This window comes from Panthera tigris, chromosome X (genome assembly GCF_018350195.1).
Source record: "Panthera tigris isolate Pti1 chromosome X, P.tigris_Pti1_mat1.1, whole genome shotgun sequence".
NCBI lineage: Eukaryota > Metazoa > Chordata > Mammalia > Carnivora > Felidae > Panthera > Panthera tigris.
The window spans coordinates 5240382-5254541 of record NC_056677.1 but is presented as its reverse complement, the minus strand read 5'-3'; the positions used below and the strand labels follow the sequence as shown (position 1 = coordinate 5254541).

Sequence of the window (14160 nt, the reverse complement as noted above, 5' to 3'; positions counted from 1 at the left end):
TGCGGACTGCTCTGTCACTCTCTTCTCCCTTGTTCTTGAGGAATGGCCACAATTCTCACTTCTTCCCAGAAAGCCATGCAGCAGACTTCCTCCTTTCTGTTCTCTCCACATTTATCATGTGCTTCCTCTCCCTGGTAATGCCCCGACCCACCCCATCCTGTAAATTCCAACTGCAGAACCAGTCTCTCAGTTCCCCAACCTTCCCAGCACCTCATCCTTCAGGAGTGCCCCCTGGGGAACTCACACCAACTTGGCCCACGCTCTGTTCCCCCCAGGCCTGAGGGAAAAACATCAATCCATCAGGGATACGTCTCCTGTACCCCCGAACCAGACGGGTCTTCCAACAGAATGTGTCACATTTTCAAAGACGTATCTTCTGTGATTATTTGGTATCTGACTATCCACGAACCTGCAGATTCCTTAAGTAGAGGGGTTTTATGGAGGTGGGACTTGAGTTTCATTCAAGTAGTAAATACACTGAAAATGTTTGCTTACAGAGTGATTTTTGGTTTTTGTGGTTTTCATCTCATTAAAAAATTTTTCCCCTGTGGGGCACTGTAACCAAGAATAACACTTTTCCATTCTGTCACTAATTTTTAAAAAACTTTTTAAGTGCTTATTCATTTTTCAGAGACAGAAACAGACCATGAGTGGGGGAAGGGCAGAGAGAGGGACACACAGATTCCGAAGCAGGCTCCAGGCTCTTAGCTGTCAGCACAGACAGCTGACAGCTCAGAGCCCAACTCAGGGCTCAGAGTCATGAACTGTGAGATCATGACCTAGGCCGAAGTTGGACACTTAACCGAATGAGCCACCCAGGCGCCCCATGTCACTGACTTTCTTAAAGTTTATTTTATTTATTGCAAGAGAGAGACAGAGAGAGAGAGAGAGAGAGAGAGAGAGAGAGAGAGAGAGAACACCCCAGGCAGGTTCTGCACCACCTGATGTGGGGGCTCGAAATTACAAACCATGAGATCATGACCTGAGCCAAAATCAAGAGTCAGATGCTTAACTGACTAAGCCACCCAGGTGTCCCATCACTGATTTTTTATTCCTCCTGTGTCACCATTTCCACAAACAAAATTGAACACGGATTTGAGAGAAGGGGGAATTTGCTGTGTTTTCACAATGAGTAGGAAAAAAAAAATCCTTTCATTCATATGAACATAGGCCTTCCATGTCTAACCCAGGCATTTTGCTAACTCCTACTATTGTACCTTCCTCGGTAATTCTAAGTGGCTATTGTGTCGCCCCTGCCACCCCTTTCCTGATAAAGAGATCAGGATGACTAGCAAAAAGCAATTATTCAATGCCCATAACAATTCGAATATGTGAGAAGCGTCATTTAAAGATTCAGTCAACGAGGGGCCCCTGGTGGGCTCCGTCACTGCAGCACAAACTGCTGATGCGGGGTTGTGAGTTCAAGCCCCATGTTGGGTGTAGAGATTACTTAAAAAAATAACATTTTAGAGACTCAGTCAAGGATTCAGTGTTACGCACTCAAGCATAACTTGGAGATTGTCTACACTTTCTTTTAAACAGCAACGACAAAAAAAAAAAAAACAGTAAGATAGCTCATGAGCCCATTTTCATCTTTTCCAACACTTTCCCTACACATATCTCCATGACGGGGCTTCAATGCTGACTTCTAAATGAGTCGACCGCTTCATCAGACTCACCTTTAGAACTTTGGCAGGAATATGCTTTCAAAATGAGAAAATACCATATAAGGAATTTGTCTGTGGCGTCCTCAGAGCATCAGACTCTCTCCTCCACCAGCCTGTTCTCTCTTTATGGGGTTTTCTACAAACTCAGCAGCATTTCGGTTGCAGAACAAGCAACTGGGACTGTCACAACAGCTCACTTCCATTTCGCTTGGCAGAGTGGGCCATATTCCCAAGGCTGCCTGGTGCTCCCTAACGCTAGGTATTGTGTAAGACACCTGCCACCACATACATGTACACGAGGCAAAGGTAGGAGCAGTTACATACTAAAATACAATTAGTACATCTAATAATCAGTACATCTTTATAGTTATAAATTCTTTATAGCAAAGACTTCTTGAAAAACCATACCCAAGCACATGCATACCAGCACTGAACACATCCTTCAGATCGGAATAAAACCGAAGTATGGCCAACACAATTACACAATACCTTGTGATTTAAATTTTTAGAGATTTAACCCTCATCAGCCACTTTTAGGTAGAAAATGATACTGGTAACGTGCTTCCCACACAACATAGTAATCTGAAAAAACAGTTGTGCATAGTTTAATACAACTTTCCATTTACAGTGCTACCTATGTTAACACTATTTCTGTCCCTTCAAGTATTGTTGAAGGGTTAACCATTACAGGGGAAAACCATGACACCCAGTGGCCAAAGACTTTCAATGCTACGTAAATGTCTCTGTCCTCTGTGCTTTATCAAAGTCATAAATTTATCTACCTTAGCCAGGTGTCAATTTATTTACTGAATAAAATGCATAAACTGAAATAGGTAATGTGTTCGTGAATGATTTTGTATTTTCCAAACATGCATGAAAACTACCCTATTAAACTGGAAAATCATGAAAGCTAACGCTATATAGTTTGTGTGTTGATATATGGTACCTGCATCAACATAACTCTGGATATAGCTCTTAAATACCCATTTACAAAGAACCTCCTAATCTCCATTCACGATTAGAACTCTTGCTCTGGCACACTTCCCACCCCCCACCCCCCGCCCCACTGAGAAAACCCTCAGAGAAAGATGAAATGAATTGCTAACTTGATGAACCAATAATGGAGGTGAACCTTATGTATATATTAAGCAGAGTACTGCATAATAAAGAGGGAGCCTTTATGATGAGTGAATTTATTCGTACTTTCATTGCTTCCTTTCCCTACTCAATTTCATTTATTGGTATTTTTCTTCCTTGATTGTTTACTTTTGTAAACTTAGGGAGATATATAGTAGCAGTTAAGATAAAAGTTCTAATCAGGCTCCAATCTTTTCATATAATTGATATGTAACTTTCAGCCAAGTTCCCTAAGCTCCTGAAACTTTACTGTCTTTATCTGAAATATGGGATTAATTTTATTTAAAATATGGTAAAAATAGTACTCATCATGATGAGCAGTGAGTAACATACAGAATTGTTGAATCACAGCATTGTACACCTGAAACTAATAGGATACTGTGTGTAAACTATACTGGAGTTAACATAAAAGTCTTCAAAAATATGGTAAAATATGTCTCCCCTCTGTTGCAAAGATTACCTAATTCACGGATACATAACTATATGGCCTGTTAGCACAGGGTTTGCAGTTTGGTTTTTACTCGGTATTTACAGTTATTATTACCATACAACTTAATTTCTATCCAGTGGATAGACTCTCCATCTACTGAATAAAATTAGGGGAACTCTAGAAGTATCATTTCCCGAGTGTACCTTTCATTAATTTCTTCTCTTTCCATTTCAGAGCCCTTCTCCAGGAGATACGGCTGAAATGGCGACTCTGCGTGCCTTGAGTAAGGACATTTGAACATGTTTACTGTCTTCGTTCTTTAACTTATCTGGGCATGCTAACACTGAAAGTCAACAACAATTCCAAGATGTCAGTGGTCTTCTGGGCCAGAAAAACTGCCTTTAGTGACCTTGTCAACTTCAATCTTGGAACTGTTTTCAGCGAGTCTTTACGGCCCAGGAGGCCATGAAACAAATCCATTAATAAAAAAAAAAAACTATTTTCTTCTAGAATACATTTTCTTACTTTGAAGTCCATCAATTTTTTCTTTGGTTTCTCCTTTGAAAACTGAGTAGGCAATACAGCCCACTATCCCATTTTCCTGAGCTTTGTTTTTGCCACCCTGTAAGACAGGATGTTTGTGGTATTAAAGGTGGAGGTGTGGCACATCTTCCAAAGGACTGAACCCTGTCTCTCCCTGAACAACATGCAATACACACGGGATGGCCACAGAAAACACAAGTGTTAATGAACTGTCAATGATGCTCAAAGAAGTTAGACCAAATGGATCTCAGGAATGAGGGCAGCAGCTGGCCATTCTGAAAGAGGCCTTCAACCACCTCCATTTTGACCTCTAACTTCCTAATTAAAAACTTCTTTCCAGGTTATCTCTTAAATCAGGCAAAAGATCCTGAGAGCAAAGCACTGCCTCATGGGTACCGAAACTACCCCCTCAAGCAATAAGGACTGCCCTGAGCCAGCAAGACCACAAGACCCCAAGACAGTGATGGACCTGGCCTCACTGCCCACAGTGATGCACCTGACCTTCACTGCCCACCTGCAGGCACCCACTGACCTTGTCCCACATTTTCCTTATAGAAACTTGGAAGTATTGTCAGCACTTTGGAGACAGTCTTTGAGATGTTAGCCCGCTGTCTTCCAGTGTTGTCGTCACTGAAATAACTTTCTTGTTCCACCTCCCCTCTCTCTCTTAGGATCTGGTCAGTGGCGAGTGGCTGAACTTGTCTGTTGGGATCCCTGGGGGCTAGGTGCTCTTGTACCTCTGTGCCTCAGCTATGCTTCTATGCTCCATACAGAAGGGGTGACCTATGTGTGGCAAATCCTGAGAAGAAGTCACCTGTGTCACCACACTGAGTGTTCCTTCTCAACCACAAGCTGTTTCAGGGACTTTGTTTATTTTGAGAGAGAAACAGCACAAGTGGGGGAAGGGCAGAGAGAGAGAGAGAGAGAGAAAGAGAGACGGAGGGAGGGAGGGAGGGAGGGAGGGAGGGAAGGAGGGAGGGAGAGAGGGAAGGAGGGAGAGGGAGAGAATCCCACTGCACTGGCAGTGCAGAGCCCAATGCCAGGCTCGAACCCATGGAGCTGTGAGATCATGACCCGAGCCAAAACCAAGAGTCAGATGCTTAACCAACTGAGCCACGGAGGCGTCCCTGTTTCAGGGACTTTTGAACCACACTGGGAGGTCAGGAATGGAAGCCTTTGCTAAGAAATGGAAGTAACTCCTAAATTTCTGTTTACTGTATAGTGCCACATGTAAATAAAACTAGGCAGGGGGTTAGTGTTCTGAAACATCAACTTTCTTTTTATATACCATGTACCCTCAGTATCTGTCCAGGGAAAAACAAGCGTCAGATACTTTGAGAGAGGTGAAGTGGAACAGTAGTAATTAAAGAGCCAAAGACAGACCAATCAAGAGTGGACTCCACAGTTTATCATGTCTTCATAAGCGACTTAAACACAGCTGTTGTGTGGCTGTGATACTGTCATTTACAATTAGAAATATATATTTGGTCTCTGTCCATGGTCCCTGGCACAACACAGCTGCGAACACTGTTGCAACTTCCTCTCTAAGAGCAAAAAGGCATCTTGGTTACAGAACTTAACTTTGTTTAAGTTCCTGAAATAGCTCCAGGGGTACAAAGGCGAAATGAGTGCTCCTGTTATTTGTCACAAGCCCCTTTCAACCGCAACTCAGTTCCTATGAATGAGGCGACCTTTTGGAAGGCACGTAAGGATGGGGGCAGCTTAGCAGGAGGAAGCAACCGTGTGCTGAGAGGATGGGAACCTTCAGTCCCAACTGTGACTCCCGGGGAGGGGAGAGGGGCTCAGATCCACTCCATCACTAATGACTAATGACTTAATCAGTCTTGTCCATTGAGTAAAACTTCCATCCAAATCCTGAATTACAGGGTCTGGGGATCTTCGGGTTGATGAACATTGTTGGTGCTACGATGCCATGGAAGCCCCAGCCACTCCCCACATGCCTCAACCTACTTATCTCCTGCGTCTCACTGCTCCTGAGTATATCCTGTTATAGTAAACCAGTGATCCAGTAAATAAAATGCCTTCCTGAATTCTGTGAGCTGCTCTAGCAAATTAATGAAAACTTAGGAGGGGGAATCTTTGATTTATAGACAGATGGCCATTAACACAGGTGGCAATCTGGATGTCAGATTAGCATCTGAAGGGTGGGGAAGGGCTGACTTGTGGGGCACAATTTACCCTGTGGACCTGACCCAATCTCCAGGTGGACTGGGTCACACTGGGTGGAACTGTAGGATACTCAACTGGTGTCACAGGATTGCCCGGTGTGTGGAGAACCCACACACATTTGGAGTGCAAAGTGTCCTCTAAGTAGCAAATATGCAGAAAAACAGAAAGAGGATCTTTCCTTACAGAGAAAAAAATAATTTTAAGATGTTTATTTCATAATTTATGTAATTGTTAATAGCCATAACTCATTTTTATGACATCACAAATAAATATTTAGCTTTTTTTTCTAACCAAGCCCATCAGTCCCTTTGTGGTAAATTTTAAAAAAAAGTTTGTGAGGATGACATTCATTTAAATTTATAAAATGAGTTGTTATTACTTATACAAGAGAGACACTCTTTCCTTGCATTGGTTATAATTAACTCTGGTTATGTTTCAACCTCACCTTTCCTCTCCCACAGCAACGGTAGCCTTCCAGGCGAGAGCATCTTTGGTTTTCTAATAACAAGGTCAGTTGGTACGTTCATGACTGTTTGGGGGCTTGGCAGATTCATTTCTGTGTTCTAAAGAAATCTCTGTCACACTGTGTCACTCCATAATTTAAGGCTGCTACAATTATTGCAAAGATTTCTCAGTGTCTGTGTGACATTTCTCTTGGCCAGTGGCTTTTAGGGGTTTCACAATCTCTTTCTTGCTTTTATACATATAGATGTAATTCTGCTATTTAAAGTGGTGTCCTACCCCACTCAATGCCTAGAGCATGCCTGTTTAATTCACATTTCTATGGTGATTAATCTGTGTACACTATACTGTAGTTTTAAAGTTGAACCTAGCTTTGTAGGATGCAGAAAGGTGCTAAATATGTGTGATAGATGAGATATTAATTTTTTTAAGTAAACTCTACACCCAATGTGGGGTCGCACACGACTCCCAGATCAAGAGTCACGTGCTCTAAGGGCTGAGCCAGCCCAGTGCACCTGAGATGCTATCTTAAAAAGTTTATGCAAATGTAACAATATTTAACCTATCTAGCAAATGGCTCATATTCTTTGGGCCATAAATTCCTTTGAAAATGAAAGCTATGCGCTCTCTTAATAAATAATAACACACACAGGTAGTCACATAAACATATACGCCTGTACGCATGTGTGCGTGTGCACACACACACACAATAATTTAGAGTGTGCCTAGGTGCGGTCCAACGAGAGATGCATCTCACTTTGTTCGACTATGTCACATTTAAAAAGAAATGTATGCCCTTAATTGTATATATTGGATGCAGTTGCATTCTGTATACTTATAATACTGTTATGCATGGATCTTGCTTAAAGTCAAGCAAATGGATTTATGTACACATACACAATTTGCTCCTATACATATAAATATATACAAATATAGAACTACAGGTATATAAATATAAATACATAAGTATAACAGGGCAACTTATTTTTATACATAATTTGTATACGTATAGTATATGGAACAATTTAAAGACTGCATATTTATTTAACGAATTATTTTTATTTTAACATACAATAATGATGTTGTAATCAGAAATTAAAATTTATATGTCAAATTCTATGACGTGTGAGATTTTGTTCAAAATCATCTATTCTAGGGTGGGGGGAATGGCTAGGAGTTCCAATGATGCCAAACTGGCCATGAATTCATCACGGTGGCAGCAGAGAATTGGTAGGTGAAGCTGGTTTTATTCCGGTCTCCCAGGAAGCCTTCACCTCCATGAATCCTGTCCCCAATTCCAGAGACCAACACCATAGGCAGATAAGCACTTTCACTGGCTTCTTCCACATCCCTCCCTTGTATGACTTTACAAAAAGCACAAACGCACAGGTGCATTTCCCCTCATTTACACAGTAAATAGAGCATGCACACGGATATGCAACTTCCTTTTTTCCACATGACATCGTGTCACGGACAATGTTTCTTCTCCTGACACTGTAGTGGCATTCTCATCGCCAGAGTACACAAACTTTACCTAATCCTTTCTCTACTGAGACAGGCTTAGGTTGTGGGGAATCCTTCCCTCTTACCATGTCAATCATAAATGAAATTGTACAAATGCCCTATTGCACACACACACAAGCATAACTGTAGAAATTCCAAAAATGAAATGGCTTGGCCCAGAATCACGATCAAATCGTCAACATACTCAATATTGGTAGAGAGTGCCATATAGTTCTCCTCGGGAGTTGTGCCAGTCTGTACTTACACTAGGACTGTGGGAGAGTTACTTGCAATAATGTAAATTAACAGAAGTCTGTTAAATGTACTAGAATTAAAAATTTTTAAAAAGAAAGTCATTTGCGGTATCTGAATTCTGCAGATACTCTGCTCCACTTCCTGGGGCTGGAGGCCACATGTCATCTGATGACGTCATCCTCTGGGACGTTCCCTGCTGAAGCAATTCCTTCCCTGACACGTTCTCCGGGAGGGGCGAGTAGGGCGCATGCGCCCCTAGAGAGCGTGGGCTGTCGTCTTCTCTACCCCTGCCCTACCCCTGCAGGGGCGCCTCATGTTCTCCCCTTCCAGCTCCGGCTTACCTCCTTCCTCTCACCTGTGCTGTATCCTTTGCCTAACCAGGAGGAGGCTCTCGCAGGCCTGTTACATAAGTGGTGAAGAAATAGTTGAGGTCTCTATGGGTTACATAATCTCTACGTCAATTTTTTTAATGTTTTTATTTTATTTTTGAGAGAGAGAGAGAGAGACAGAGAGAATGAGTGGGGAGGGGCAGAGAGAGAGAGGGAGACACAGAATACAAAACAGGCTCCAGGCTCTGAGCTGTCAGCACAGACCCCGACATGGGGGCTTGAACTCGCGGACTGAGAGATCGTGACCTGAACCGAAGTCGGACGCCCAACCGACTGAGCAACTCAGGAGCCCCGCTAGATCAATTTCAAAATGCAAAAAAATTAAAAAAATAATAACTGGCAAGGAAGAAATAAAAAGTATAAAAATAACTATAACATAGTCAAATTCAGGAAAAAAAGCAGTTAAAAATGATCCAAAATTAGCATTTTTCAAATTTTGGATGCAACAGGAATGAAACTAGTATCTTTCTTTCTTTTTTTTTTTTTTTTTTTTTGCTTTAGTGCCTACGGAAACTTCATTATAACCAAACAGGCTTTTAGAGCAATTTTGTTTAAAAAAAGTATACAACATAAAATGAATATACTAACCAAGAGAAAAAATACATATATCCAGCATAAATTAATATATGCATGCTTCCACATATGGACAAAGGGCAATCATATCCCATCATTTTGCAGCAGTTACATGGGGCTGTTTTGTTAAAGTACATTACAATTAATGTTCCTGAAAAAAAAGAATTTTTCCTAAATTCAGGTACTGCTCCATTGGTCGATTCATTGATTCATTGATAATTCATTCACTCAATATCACCGCAGATATTTATAGTGGTTCTCTAGTTAGTAAAAGATTATGTTTGGGCTATAAGCTATCCAAAATCTATTTTGTAATAATCCTGGACTTGGTAAATTTAGAGGAGAGTAGAAAATGATTTTCTATCATCAATAAATTATGTAATTGCACTTAAAAACAATCCCATTTAGGGGTGCCTGGGTAGCTCAGTGGGTTAAGCGTCCGACTTCAGCTCAGGTCACGATCTTGCGGTCCGTGAGTTCGAGCCCCGCGTCGGGCTCTGTGCTGACAGCTCGGAGCCTGGAGCCTGCTTCCGATTCTGTGTCTCCCTCTCTCTCTGCCCCTCCCCCGCTCACACTCTGTCTGTATTTTAAAAACAAACATTAAAAAAATTTAAAAATAAAATCCCATTTACAATTGCACCAAAAGTAATAAAATATCTAGAAACAAACCTAACTAAGGAAGTGAAAGAGCTGTACTCTGAAAACTATAAAACACTGATTAAACACACTGAAGATGACACAGGCAAATGGGAAAACATTCCATGCTCATGGACTGGAAGAACAATATTGTTAAAATGTCCACCAACCAAAGCAATCTACACACTTACTATAATCACTATCAAAGTTCAACAGCATTTTTCACAGAACTACAACAATCTTGAAATTTGTAGGGAATCACAGATGACCTTGAAGAGTCAAAACAATCTTGAAAAAGCTAAGCAAAGCTGGAAGTATGACAATATCCCAGATTTCAAGCTATACTACAAACATGTAGTAATCAAAATACTATGGTACTGGCACAAAACTAGGCACACAAATCAAGAGAACAGAATAGAGAGCCTAGAAATAAACATATAATTATATGGTCAATTCATCTGCAATAAAGCAGGGAAGATGGGAAGAAGTCTTATCAACAAATGGTGCTGGGAGAACTGGACAGCTACAAGCAGAAGAATGAAACTGGACCACTGTTTTACATCATACACAAAAATACACTCAAAATGGATTAGGAACCTAAACATGAGACCCGAAACTATAAAAATCCTAGAACAGACCACAGGTATAATTTCTCTGACATCAGCCAGAAGAACATTTTTCTAGATACGTCTCCTGAGGCAAAGGAAACAAAAGCAAAAGCAAAAAAAATAAAAATAAAAAAATAAAAAAAACACAAACTATTACAACTACCTCAAAATAAAAAGCTTCTACACAGCAACAGAAATAAACAAAATTAAAAGACAATTTACTAAATGGGAGATATTTGCAAATGACATGTCCGATAAAGAGGCTGTATCCAAAACATATAAAAATTCATCCACCTCAACACCAAAAAACAAATAATCCAATTAAAAATGGGCAGAAGACATGAACAGACATTTTCTCCAAAGACGTACAGATGACCAGCAGACACAGGAAAAGATGCTCAATGTCACTCATCACCAAGGAAATACAAATTAAGAGATATCACCTCACACATGTCAGAATGGCTAAAATCAGAAACACAACAAGTGTTGGTGAGGATGTGGATGAAAAGGAACACTCTTGCACTGTTGGTGGAAATGCAAACTGGTGCAGCCACTGTGAAACAGTATGGAGGTTATTCAAAAAATTAAAAATAGAATTACCATGTGATAAAGTTAATTCTGCTACTGGATATTTACCCGAAGAATATGAAAACACTAATTCAAAAGGATATATGCACCCCTATGTTTATAGCAGCATTATTTACAACAGCCAAATTATGGAAGCTGCCCAAGTATCTATCAGTAGATGAATAAAGATGTTGTATATATTTACACAATGGAGTATTACTCAGCCATGAAAAAGAATGAAATCTTGCCATTGGCAACAACATGGATGGAGACTGAGAGTATAATTCTAAGCAAAATAAGTCACAGAAAGACAAATACGTATTATTTCACTCATGTGGAATTTAAGAAACAAAACATAGGAACAAAGGGGGTTAAAAGAGACAAAGGAAGAAACAGACTTGTAACTACAGAGAACACACTGGGATTCTCAGAGGGGAGGTGGGTGGGGGATGGGTGAAATACGTAATGGGGACTAAGAGTACGCTCATCTTGAGGAACACTGAGTAATACACAGAATTGGTAAGTCATTATGCTGCACAGTGGAAACTAATATAACAGTGTATATTAACTGTGCGGGAATACAAGTCAGAACTAAATACAGCAGAAACTAATATAACAGTGTAGGTTAACTGTGCGGGAATACAAGTCAGAACTAAATACAGCGAAAACTAACATAACAGTGTACGTTAACTGTGCAGGAATACAACTCAGAACTAAGTACAGTGAACACTACAGTGTATGTTAACTAGGTGGGAATACAAGTTAGAACTAAATACACCGAAAACTAATATAACAGTGTAGGTTAACCGTGCTGGAATAAAAGTCAGAATTAAAATTAAAAGAAAGACCTCCTATCAGCTTCAATTTTAAGATATGGAAGGGAATAGAAAACAGTTTACAATTACCATGTACTGTATACATATATGTACAAGTATTTATAATATATTGCTAAAATTTACTCATGGTATATTATTAAATCATATTTATGGATCTAGAAAAAAGGAAATTCTATATATTGAGAACACTTCCTGGTATTAAAAATTTCTGGAAACCATGAATGTGAGCTATTTACATTAGTATTTCTGTGACTGGCAAAACAGTATTAGAACTCAGAGGAGAATGGATGGGGACAGATAACTGGACCAGCTTGCCATGGCTGGAAAAGCAGATTCCATCAAACTCCATTCCAAATGTCTCCCAGCAAAGAACGCGAAACCACATGGAGTCACTTGGGTTTGGTTTTTGGACCTTTGTAGCAGCTGATGAGGTTTAGAAATAAGCACATTTACATCGATTGAAAAGGAAATCCACTGTGGCAACAATTCAAAGCATGGTGCTGCACGGGCAGTTGAAAGAACTGATTTACCAGAATACGCTCAACCATAAATTGGAAACAACATATATTAAAACCTAGGGCTGCAACATGAAAATACTATAAAACGAATCATGCAAAGCTCTATCACAGATTAAATATCTGACTGATACATTCTCTAATTCCAAACTGTTGGATACGAAGCATCTACATGATCAGGAACATCTATAACGGTAAACAGTTTTTGTCGACACAGCTTCCAAAGTCTGATTTCTCAAATGATCAAAGGCATTCATTTATTAGCTGTATGGTGAGGGCAGTGATATATATGAAGCCCTCCTATCTTAGAGGAGGTGTTAAAACTCATTTATTGCAATTCAACGGTTATGGCATGCAACAAATATGCCAAGATAAGTAATAAGATCTAAGGTCAGATTTTACTCCTTATGGGTTTGTAATGAATCCAAAAATAATATTAATGGTTTAAAATGAGTATTGTTCCCTAAATTAATTTTATCATAAGCATCCTTTTCTGTTTACACACAAAAGCCTTACAAGTTTAAATAATGAAAAATCATGTCCTCAATTTATACTCAGGAATAAACATACATGTGTCTTCACATATGTCTTCAATTTACAGAAAACAAGCCCAATTCATCTAAAATTTGTAAGGGAAGTTTTAAATAGGAGCCAGCAAACTGTAGCCCACTGACCAGACCCACTACATTTTTAAAGAAATTTGTACTGTTGGTGGGAATGCAAACTGGTGCAGCTGCTTGGGAAAACACTGTGCAGGTTCCTCAAAAAATTAAAAATAAAGCTACTCTTCGACCCAGCAATCAAACTACCAGGTATTTATCCAAAGGATACAAAAACCTGATTCATAGGGGCACATGCACCCCAATGTTTATAGCAGCGCTATCAACAATAGCCAAATTATGGAAAGAGCCCAAATGTCCATTGACTGATGAATGGATAAAGAAGATGTGGTGTGTAGATCTATACACATATACACAATGGAATATTACTTAGCAATCAAAAAGAATGAAGTCATGCCTTTTGCAACAATGTGGAGAGAACTAGAATGTATTATGTTAAGTGAAATAAGTCAGAGAAAGACAAATATATGATTCCACTCATAGGTGGAATTTAAGAAACAAAAGAGATGAATATAGGGGAAGGGAAGGAAAAATAAGAGAAAAACAGAGAGGGGGCAAAGCCTTAAGAGACTCTTAAAAACAGAGAACAAGCTGAGGGTTGCTGGGGGTGGGGTGTTGGGTAGGCTAGATGCATGATGGGCATTAAGGAAGGCACCTGCTGAGATGAGCACTGGGTGTCATATGTAAGGATGAATCACTAGCTTCTACTCCAGAAACCATTATTAAACTATATGTTAACTAACTTGGACTTAAATAAAATAAAAATAATTTGAAAAATTAAAAAGGAAAGAAACAAAGTCTTCCCGGAACACAGCCATATCTATTGTCTACGGCCATTATCAGGCTCATGCAGTAGATCTGAGTGGCTGAGATGGAAACCAAACTGCCCACAAAGTCAATAATATGTACTATCTGGCCCTGTGGAGAAAACCTGTGACCTCTGGTTCAGCTGTGGGTTTCACACCTGAACTTGAAACAGAATCCCCAGAGGTTTGTTAATATACAAATTTCTAGGACCCACTAGAGGATGGGGTTGTGTAGGTGCGGGATGGGGGCCTAAGAAGATGCTGTGAGTCTGAGGACCATACTTTGAGAAACCCACAGTGAAGACAAAAACACTGTTCTCCATAGCTAAATCAATTTCTTCTGCTAAAATGATACCACAAAATGGTACAATACATGTTGCTAAATTGGTGACCTCAGTTGCACCATTAATCTTAGCATGACCC

General features: G+C 40.0%; 1 long non-coding RNA gene across 4 annotated transcripts in view; it reads right to left on the bottom strand.

Moving 5' to 3' along the window:
- Positions 1 to 14160, bottom strand: part of LOC102956404 — a 306210-nt gene that overhangs the window by 99422 nt on the left and 192628 nt on the right. The window lies entirely within an intron of this gene.